Here is a 10592-nt window from a genome sequence, read left to right as displayed (position 1 = left end):
TGTGTGTGTGTGTGTGTGTGTGTGTGTGTGTGTGTGTGTGTGTGTGTTGGGTCTATTTTTCCTGGACTCACTTTGTAGACCAGGTTGGCCTCAAACTCACAGAGGTCCACCTGTCTCTGCCTCCCTGAGTACTGAGATTACAGGTATGCGCCACTGTGTCCAGCTTCTTTCTCTACACTTATACAACCCAGAAATCCCTACATAAGGTGCCACCCATAATGTGCAGGCCCTTTCACATCAGTTACGATAATTAAGATAATTAAGATAATCCCTCAGACACATTCGAGTAGGCCAACCTGATCTAGAGAGTTCCTCACTGAACCCCCATTCTTAGCTGATTCTAGATGGTGCGCTATTAACCAAACTAGCACATGACCTTAACATAGTTTAATTGTATTTGGTCATTAATATTTACTATTGATATATCTTTTAGTAAAGCTACGGTTAATCCTAAACAGCTGTTTAACCACACAGAAACTAGGATTTATTTAATTAACCTAGAGCACAATGCTGGGCAATAGTTACTCCAGCCTAAACCTCCAACCCCACATAGTTTCCTACCATTCAGATTCACCCATTATACTTGCTTTTAGTGATATCTTAGATCCAGTTCATTTCTCCACATTGTTCTAAAACCTCTCCTCCAGCCTCTGCTCTTCCCCCCTCCCGCCCAGCTTCTGCTCCTCTTCTCTTCTGGCTCCTCCCTCTCTCCATCCTACTCCTTGTTTTCCTCCTGCTTCCTTCCTCTCCTCCCATTCTGAACCAGGATGCCCCACCCCATCCTCTCCATTGCTCAACACTGTGGCTGGTTGTTTTAATTGACAATTTAGAGAACAAATGGTGGCATGTTTACACAAACTTGAGACAGGTATTACTTAGAATAAGTATCACAAAGCAATGTCCAGATTGAAACCAGATAGTTGGGGGAGAGAAATCAGCATTTGAATGAACAAGGATAAGGTGTGTACATTTTAAAATAACATTATACCAGCAGTTAATATTTAACACTTCAGTGTGTAGACACCTTACACAGTTCCCTTTACTTTTACCTGTACCCATTCTATTGTTTTTTCTTCTAGAAATGGCAAACCTGTTAACTTTTCCTTTCGAATTAGTGAATTTTGACTATGGTAGGCTAGTGACATTCTCATTTCCTTTCATCTAAGGATGGCTTTCAATCTTGGATGTCGTTTTATGGCATACAGCATCCAGAGAGGGCAAGTCTTTTCAGTACTCTTCCATTCCTTCTTTCCATTATGGTTCCTGGTTAGAGATCTGCTACCATTTGAACTATTAATAGTCTATCTTTTCAGTTGAGCTATATCCACAATGCTTTTGTCTGTAATGATCAAAAGTTTGTGATGTGCCACTTAAGATATTTTTGGATTTTTTTTCCTCTGTATTTTCATAGTGTCCTGATACATAGACCTAGAAGGTCTGGTGCTACTTAACCCAGGCTAGCTTTGAACTTCAAACAGTCCTCCTGTCTTGGTGTCCTGAGTAGTGGCATCCCAGCTATGAGAGTTTATGTTGTCTGGTGTTGATTTTCTTCTTTCCTTCTTTCTTTCTCTCTCCTCCACCCCCCATAAATTTATGCCCTTTGCCAAACTCCAGAGATTTAAAGTTACTCTTTTCATAACCACTGTTTCTGTTCTCTTCCAGGAGTTCCAGTAACATGAATGATAAAGGCTTTATTATTGTCCCATGCATCATTAGGCTGTCACTTTTTCTTTTGTTTTTCTCTCTTCACATTAATGTCTATTGATTTGAAATCCCATGTCTTTCTTTTGTTGTGTCTAATTTACTGTTGCACTTATGCTTTAATTTTTTTCTTTCTTTTTTTTTACTTTTTAGTATCCTAATTTGCATTTGGTTGTTTTTTGCTGTGTATTTTGTTCGGTTTTGAGACAGAGTCTCACACAGCTTGTGCTGTCCTCAAACATGTATAATTCAAGGATAAACTTGAACTCCTTATTCCCTCACACATTTGATTGTTTTTACATCTTACATTTGTATGCTAAGTTTATAAGACTCCATAAAAAGGACACTTAAAAATACATAAAAATGTGTATTCAAAGTCATCATGGTTTTGTTTTGTTTTTTTTCTTGATACTTGAATAGAAAGTTATCTGGAAGAACAGAAGTCTGTAGTGTACTGTACATTCACAAATTCCTTTCATTCCTTAGACACTTCATGATGTTTTCAATCACTGTCATTGACATTAGCAGATCCCACAAAGGCTTCTTTTGGCCTCCCAAGTCCCTTTTATTTTTGGACCTAAATTTTGCCAACAACCTCTCTAACTTAAAGGGTCTTTTTCTGACTTTTGTCAGGTCCTTCCTGTCTCTCTGTTTTAAAGGCAGTAGGTCTTTCATCCATGAGCAGTTAAATTCCCATTACGTTTCAGGCCATGGGTTTTGTAACTTTTTGTTCCCCATGAGTGAGTTTGTTTCATCTCAGGGTGTTTACTTTCAATGATATGTCAAGTTTCTCTCATGTCTATGCTCACTGTTCATCCTTTGGCCTATTGTTTTCATTCTCATCTCCTGTGCTGGGGTGGAAGTTCAACCCTTTGGCCAGGAAATGAGTCATAATAAGACTGAATAAACCAATGATAAGACAAAGAAAGACACGGTATTTCAAATCATTAGATATTAATATGGTGAGAAAAATAAAGAAAAAGTGACAGCCCAAGATTGCATTCTTGGGTGAATAACAAAGTTTCATTCATATTACTCTATTCCCCGGAAGAGAACAGAAAAAAATGGTGATTAAAAAAATAATAACTAAATATCCTCAGTTTGGCAAAGGGCATAAAGGGCATAAATCTACAACAACAACCAACAAAAAAAAAAATTAAAAAAAAAGAAAACACCAATCAGGATAAATTCTCATAGCTGGGATCCCACTATCCAGGACACTAATAGAGGAGGACTATTTCAAATTCAGAGCCAGCCTGGGTTAAGTAATCCTAGATCTGCCAGGTCTACATATCAGAACACTATTTTAAAAAATGATAAAATCAAAACATTTCACTCCTGGCACATCACAAATTTGAACATTACAGACAAAAATGTCGTGAATATAGCTCAACTGAAAGACTAGATTATGAATGCTTCAGTTGGTAATAGCAAATCTCTACTCAGAAACCATAGTAAAGGAATGGAAGAATACTGACAAGACTTGCCCACTCTGGATGCTATATTCCATAAAAACTACATCCAAGAATAAAAGGCATCCTTAGATGAAAGAAAGTGAGAATGTCACTAGCCTACCATAGTCAAAATTCACTACTTAGAAAGGAAATGTTAACAGGTTTGCCATTTCAAGAAGAAAAAAACAATGAATGGGTACAGGTAAAAGTAAGGGAAACAGTGTTGGTGTCAGTACACCAAATTATTATATGTTAAACTACATTATGTCATGTATTGGTTAGGACACCATCTAGAATCACCTGAGGGAGGTTCAGTGAGGGGTTGTCTAGATCAGGTTGGCCTGTTGGCACATCTGTGAGAGATTTCCTTGACTATTGTACCTGAACTGAGTAGACCTACACACTAAGGGTGTACTGCCCTGACTGCAAAGATGCGCTGCATTCTGGAACTGTGGGACAAAACACTTTTCTCCCTTCAGATGATTCTGTCGAGAGTATTTTATCACAGGGGAATGGGGGAGGAACCCAAAATATAAGACAAATATATATACACACACACACACATGTGTATGTGTGTAAATACGTAAGTATAGATATATATGTATATAGGTATATATACATATACAATAAGGCAATGATTACTTTTAAAAATAGAAACAGATACATCAAATAGAATTCTACAATTGTTCATGTAATCAACAGGAATAATATGAATGATAGAAACAGAACACAAACCATAAATGCTGTAACATTGCCAATATTTTAAATTGTCTAAATATGTCCATTAAGGGATAAAGATACAGCATGGATATGAGGACTCGAGTATATGTTGTTCATGAGAAACTAACTCTGCATGTGACAGTCTTTTTGTTTGTTTGTTTGAGAAACCCGAGGCAGGGTTTCTCTGAAACTAAGCCCCGTTGGTCCTGTACTCACTCTGTAGACCAGGCTGTCCTTAAATTCAAGAAGCTCCCCCTGCCTCTGCCTCCCAAGTGCTGGGATTACAGGCGTGCGCCACCACCACACTTGGCATGATAAGGTGTTTTTGTTTCTGTTTTTGTTTTTTGAGACAAGTTTCTCTGTGTAACCTTGAATGTCCTGGACTTGCTTTCTAGACCAGGTGGCCTCTACTCTCAGAGATCAGCCTGCCTCTGCCTCCCTCAATGCTGGGATTACAGGCGTGTGACACTGTACCCGACTAGTGAAAGATAGTCTTAAAATGATGAAAAAGGGCCAATGAGATGGCTCAGGAGGTACAAGCACTAGCTGCCAAGCCTGATGACCTGATTTTGGTTCCCAGATATCCCTCAAGGAAAGGAAAGAACTGATTCCCTCCAGCTGTCTCTTGATCTCAAGCTTTCCCTTGATCTCCATATACATGCAATGGTGCATGCACATATAAACACACAATAAATAAAATATTTTTAAAATATAAAAAATATAAAGCATCGACTAAAAATGCAAGGGTAGCTAGATGTCTCTCAGAGCTATCCTGCAAAGCTAAGAATATTTAAGGACACAAAAGGATATACAAAATGATACAAAGGTAAACACACCAGGAAGTCTTAGCAAACATACAGGTCTGTATACCAAAAACAGGACTAGTATTATGTGGAGGAAAATCAATAGAACTTAAAGCAGGGACAGATAAGTCCATAATTACAGCTGAAGACTTCAATGAATCTTTCACTAACTGACAGAAAACCATCATGAACACAAAGTGTCACCAATAAGCAGCCACGTGGACATTCACAGAAATTCCACCAATGACAACAGGACACCCATTCCTTCCAAGCAGCAATACAATCAGAACAGACCAAATCCCAGGTTGTGGGAAGTGATGTGGAGGAAGTTTTAATGGAGCAAATCAGAATAACAACATATAGCAAGAAATACTCAAAAGACTAGGAAACTGAACAACACATTTCTAAATATTTTGTGTATTAGAGGAAAAAAAATCAAGAAATTTCAAAAGTGAATGCGACACAGTTAAAATATATTAACAATGCTATTATAAATTTAGAGCTACCTTTTTATATTAGGAAAAAAAAACCTCAAATCAATACTATAAACCCCTATTCTAGAAAGGACTAGGAGCCAGCCACCAGTAAAACAAGTAAAAGAACATAATAGACCAGAGCAAGAATCAATAAAACTGAGAATAGACAATGGGAGGTTACAGTCACTGGCCCTGCAGAGTCGGTATGGCTGCTTGCAGACCTGGGACCCTGAAGGATGGTACCTCTGATCTGGGTCTCAGAAGGCTGGCACAGCTGACAGCCACCGCTGAGGAGCTAGGAGCCCTGCCTCTGCTGTCTCGGTCCCCAGGCAGTGAGTTCTGTGCTAAGAGTCACTAGAGTCTCTAAGAGTCTCAGTGTGCCAGCTCCTCAGAAGAAGAGGGAGGTCTGAAAAGGGGAAGTGCAAGTGGATCCAATGTTTGCCACTCAGTCCCCAGAGAAGTCTGTGGGTAACCTGAATCTAAATGGTCTCAGCTCATGTGATGTCCCCTCTCATTTGGGAAGCCTCAAGGTTAATTTTCTGGCCTCAGTTGCCCCTCCACTCACCAATATCAGAGTTTCAGATCCTCTGCCTCTCTGATATGGTGTGTTCTGGTTGCCGCCATCTTGGATCCGATCTGGGTTATTCTTTGTTCTTGTTGTATTTCTTTCTTTCCTTTTCTCTCTTTTATTGGATATTCTGTGTAGCCTTGGTTGTCCTGGAATCACATTGTAGACCAGTCTGGCCTCGAACTCACGGAGATCCCCCTGCCTCTGCTTCCATGAGTGCTGGGATTACAGGCATGTGCCACCACACCCGGCTGGAATCCTGACAACTTTTCATATAATTATCTGTTTAAATTTTATGTTAAGTATACATGCATATAATAGTATTATAATTAACTTTATTTGCCTCTTTGAACTCCTTTACATATAAAGAGTAGAAAATTTACTCCTATGTTTATGGGTGATCTTCTATAAAATTTTGCTTCCCTGGGAGATTTTTCTAAATATGATCAACATGTAATGAATGTTATGGACACTATATTCATGACAGAAAATAAATAACTGAAAGAAAAAGCAAGAGTGAGAGCCAGAAGATTTTATCTTTATCTTATCTTATTCTTTATCTTATACAAAAGGTGTATCTTTGCTGAGGAGATGGCTCCGTGGGTAAAAGCACTTACCATACATGTATGAGAAATGGAATTTGAAACCTCAGAGTCCATGTAAATGCCTAGTGGGCATGGTAGCATGCCTATTTTTCAGACTCAGAAGGTAGAGTTTTTCTACCTAGGGGAAGACAGATAGCAAAAGTTGGTATAGTGGTGAAATCTAGGCTTCACTGAAAGACATTTCCCCAATGAATAAGGAAGAAGAGCAATAGCATATGATTCCTGACATTAGCCATGGACTTCTGCATGAACGTATTCACATGTGTACATGCACTTATATGAGGACATTCACAAAACCTGTATACATACTTTCATAATGATAACCACATTTGTAATACATGAATGCATTTGTAATTTAACTTCAGCCTATGAAATCACTTTCAACTGAATGTGTCTCTATGTATCCTATAATTCTTCATCAGGTATACATGACTCTTAGTTTCCTGTCATCATTTACTATTTCATTGGGAAAATTCATTGGCCATTGCTGCTTTTTCATCCTGAAAAGCCTGCTCTGCATAGTCTATTGTTCCACTAAAAACGTTATGGCTGTGGTAACACTGACACTTAATTCAAATCAGGGCACAGCTGTTTATTGTTGGCCATGAAATTTTTAAGATTTATTGATATTTTAAAGATGTATTTATGTATGTATTTAATACACATGAGTACTTTGTCTTCATGAACACCAGTAGGGGACATCAGATACCATTGTAGATGGTTGGGAACCACCATGTGGTTGCTGGGAATTGAACTGGGAACCTCTGGAAGAGCAGCTAGTGCTTTTAACTGCTGAGCCATCTCTCCAGCCCTCATTTATATTTTTAACTATAGGTATAGGCCTGTGTCATGTGTGAGTACGTATATGCATGGATGAGTGAAGGACCAGCAACAGCAAGATAAGGACATTGGGTCTCCGGGAACTGGAGTTGCAGGCATTTGTGAACCTCCTGACATGAGTGCTGAGAACTGACCTCAAGCCCTCTGGAAAAGTAGTGTGTGCTCTTAATTGCTGAGCCATCTCTCCAGCTCCCTATAACATTCATAGATACAAATTTGTTTTGTTTTTATCATTTTCCCATCTTACTATGATACGGCAAGATACATATGCCAAGATGAAATCTTTTTCCTTTGAAGAAGTAAAGGCTTCCTCATGAGTTAAGAAAAATTACTTTGTGGTGACCAGGAAATTTTGTATATTCACATAAATTTTAAAGTTTTTTTCAATTTCTGTGATTATTTTCACTAGTTACTTGATGGGTATTGTATTGAATCCATAAATGTCCTTGACTGATATATAGACAACATTCACAATATTCTGCTAACCTCTGAAGTAGAGGATCTTTCCATCTCCCATTTTCTTTCTGACTTTCTTTTGTTATTTTTTTTCTTTTTATGTAGAGCACATTAATATCTTTGGTTAAAGGCCAACTGTGATAGGCTCCTGTGCTATTGTTTTCTTCCTCTTCTGATGTCTGTGAAAGTCTCTACCCAACAGGGTATCAAAACATATGCTGAGACTCATAGCCAAACTTGGCCGGAGTTCAGGGAATCTTATGAAAGAAGGTGGAGATAGAAAGATCTGGAAGGGACAGCAGCTCCACAGAGAGAGCAACAGAACCAAAAAATCTGGGCACAGGGGTCTTCTGTGAGACTGATACTCCAAATAAGGACCATGTATGGAGATAACCTAGAACCCCTGCACAGATGTAGCCCATGGCAGGTCAGTGTCCAAGTGGGTTACCTAGTAATGGGAAGAGGGACTGCCTCTGACATAATCTGATTGGCCTGCTCTTTGATCACCTCCCCCTGAGGGGGGAGCAGTCCTACCAGGCCATAGAAGAGGACAATGCAGCCACTTTTGATTAGAACTGATAGACTAAGATCAGAAAGGAGAGGAGAACATCCCCTATCAGTGGACTTGGGGAGGGGCATGCATGCAGAAAGGGGAGGGAGGGTGGGATCGGGAGGGGAGGAGGGAGGGGCTTATGGGGGGATACAAAATGAATAAAGTGTAATTAATAAAAAATTTAAAAAAAGTTAAAAAAGACGGCGGGGCAAGATGGCGGCGTCCGGAGGACTCTCATTCTGAGGAGCAGCACAGCAGGATTGGCACAGTGACCAGCAATCAGAACTCACGGCCATAAAACACAAGTGGTTGTGTTTCTCAGGTGAGAGGATACCCCACGGTGGGGGATTCGATCAGCTTTAACTCACCCGGCTAAACCGCGGAAGAGATCCCCATTCTGCCAGGCGCTTGGTCGCCAGCCCAGAGCTACATGCCAGCGCGATCTGGTCATGGTCCCAGACTGAACTGTGGGCCCACAACACCATAGACTGGATTTCCCAGTCGAGAGATAACCCCACGGAGCAGGAAACAATTAGGACCGACCCCAGGTTACCCAGACATCCCCTGGAAAAGACTCGGGTTCCGCGGGTGCCCCAGGAGCCATCCCGGACCCAGAGCCGGGACAAAGGCGCCTGCCTGCACAGAGCCCTGCCTGCACGCGTGATTCGCCGCCTCAGATAGAACTGTGGGCACCAGGGCACCAGAGCACCAGACTGCGTGTCTCTGGCAGGAGGAAACCCCCAGCGGAGGGGGTCAGCAGCTCTAACGCTTAGGACACCCAGCACCAAAACACTTCCTGGACTCACGCAGACTCTAGTGCAGGCAGAAGCGCTGTGCTCTGCCGCCATTATTGAGTTCCCCTGGGACACTGGGACACACAGCTGCATCCTCGGACCTGCAGGAGCCGAAGAGCCATTACAGCAGCCCTCAGATACTGTGCCAGGGATTGGCCAGTTGTCCCTGGCTGGACTGCCAAAACTGTAGGAATCCCTGATCCTTCAGGGGGGCTGCACCCACAGCGTCTGGACCAGAGCGGTGCCTACAGCCACCATCCCAGACAGAGACACACAGCTTCTGGTCCAGAGTGAGGCACCCAGCCTCCAGACCAGAGCAGTGCCCCCAGGCACCAAATCAACCCAGGTACACATTCTCCATGTCCAGAGCAGAGCAATCAGCCTTTGGCCCAGAGACTTGCTGAGTGCACCTCCCACTTTCTCAGACAGAACTGTGCGCCCCAGGATAAAAGACTGAGTTTCCCTGTTGGGCGAAAACTCCACAGCTAGGGAATCAGCAGTCTCTTCAAGAGGACTGTACATGGAAATTTAGTGAGCAGCAGCACACTAAATTTATAACAAGAAACCCAGCAGTGGGGCAGCTGTCTTGAGTACTTCTATGGGTAAGAGGAGATCCCCCCCTGCCTAACATAGACCACAGCTACTACTCAGGGCTATAAACCTGAGGTGAGCAGTGGCAACTCCTGAGAAACACTGGCCATACAGTGACCATAACCAAAAAGCAGAGAAGGACTCCTTCAGGAAAAATCATCTTCTGGCCAAGGGGATACTCCCTACCTCAGGACTCCAGGAAGCCCAGAAACTAACAGCCAAAACCTAAATCAGCCCAATGGGTAGAGGTCAGCGTAAAGGCTCAACCAACAAAAGACAGAGCAATATGGCATCTCCAGAACCCAGCCATCCAGGGGCGAACAGCCCTGAACAATGCAGCATAATAGAAAATCAGGAAGATGACCTTACATCTATGTTGATGAAGAGAATAATAGGGGAAACAGATAAAATATGTAAAGAATTAGAGGAAGATAAAACCAAACAGATCATGGCTATCCGTAAAGAAATGGAGGAAGATAAAGACAAGCAGATTAGGGCCATCCGTGAAGAAATACGGGAAGATGCAGCCAAACAGCTTGTGGCCTTCAGAGAAGAAATAATTAAATCACTGAAAGAAATCAAAGAGACAGAGTTGAAGGAACTAAAAGAAAAAGAGGAAAATACAAGCAGACAGGTGAAGGAAGTAAACAAAACAACTCAAGACCTGAAGATAGAAAGGAAAAAATTTAAGAAAACACAAGTGGAGGAAATAATGGAGAGGAAGAATTTAGGGAAAAAAACAGGAACTACAGAGGTAAGCATAACCAACAGAATACAAGAAATGGAAGAAAGAATCTCAGGTGTAGAAGATACAATGGAAGAAATCGATGTATCTGTCAAAGAAAATGTTAAATCCAAAAAATTCCTGACACAGACCGTCCAAGAAATCCAAGACAATATGAAAAGACAAAACCTAAGAATAATAGGAATAGAGGGAAAAGAAGACTCCCTTCTCCAAGGCCCAGAAAATATTTTCAACAAAATCATTGAAGAAAATTTCCCCAAGTTAAAGGAGAAGCCAATAAGGATAC

This window comes from Psammomys obesus, unplaced genomic scaffold, assembly GCF_907164565.1.
Source record: "Psammomys obesus unplaced genomic scaffold, mPsaObe1.curated_primary_1811, whole genome shotgun sequence".
NCBI lineage: Eukaryota > Metazoa > Chordata > Mammalia > Rodentia > Muridae > Psammomys > Psammomys obesus.
This window is presented reverse-complemented; position numbering follows the sequence as displayed.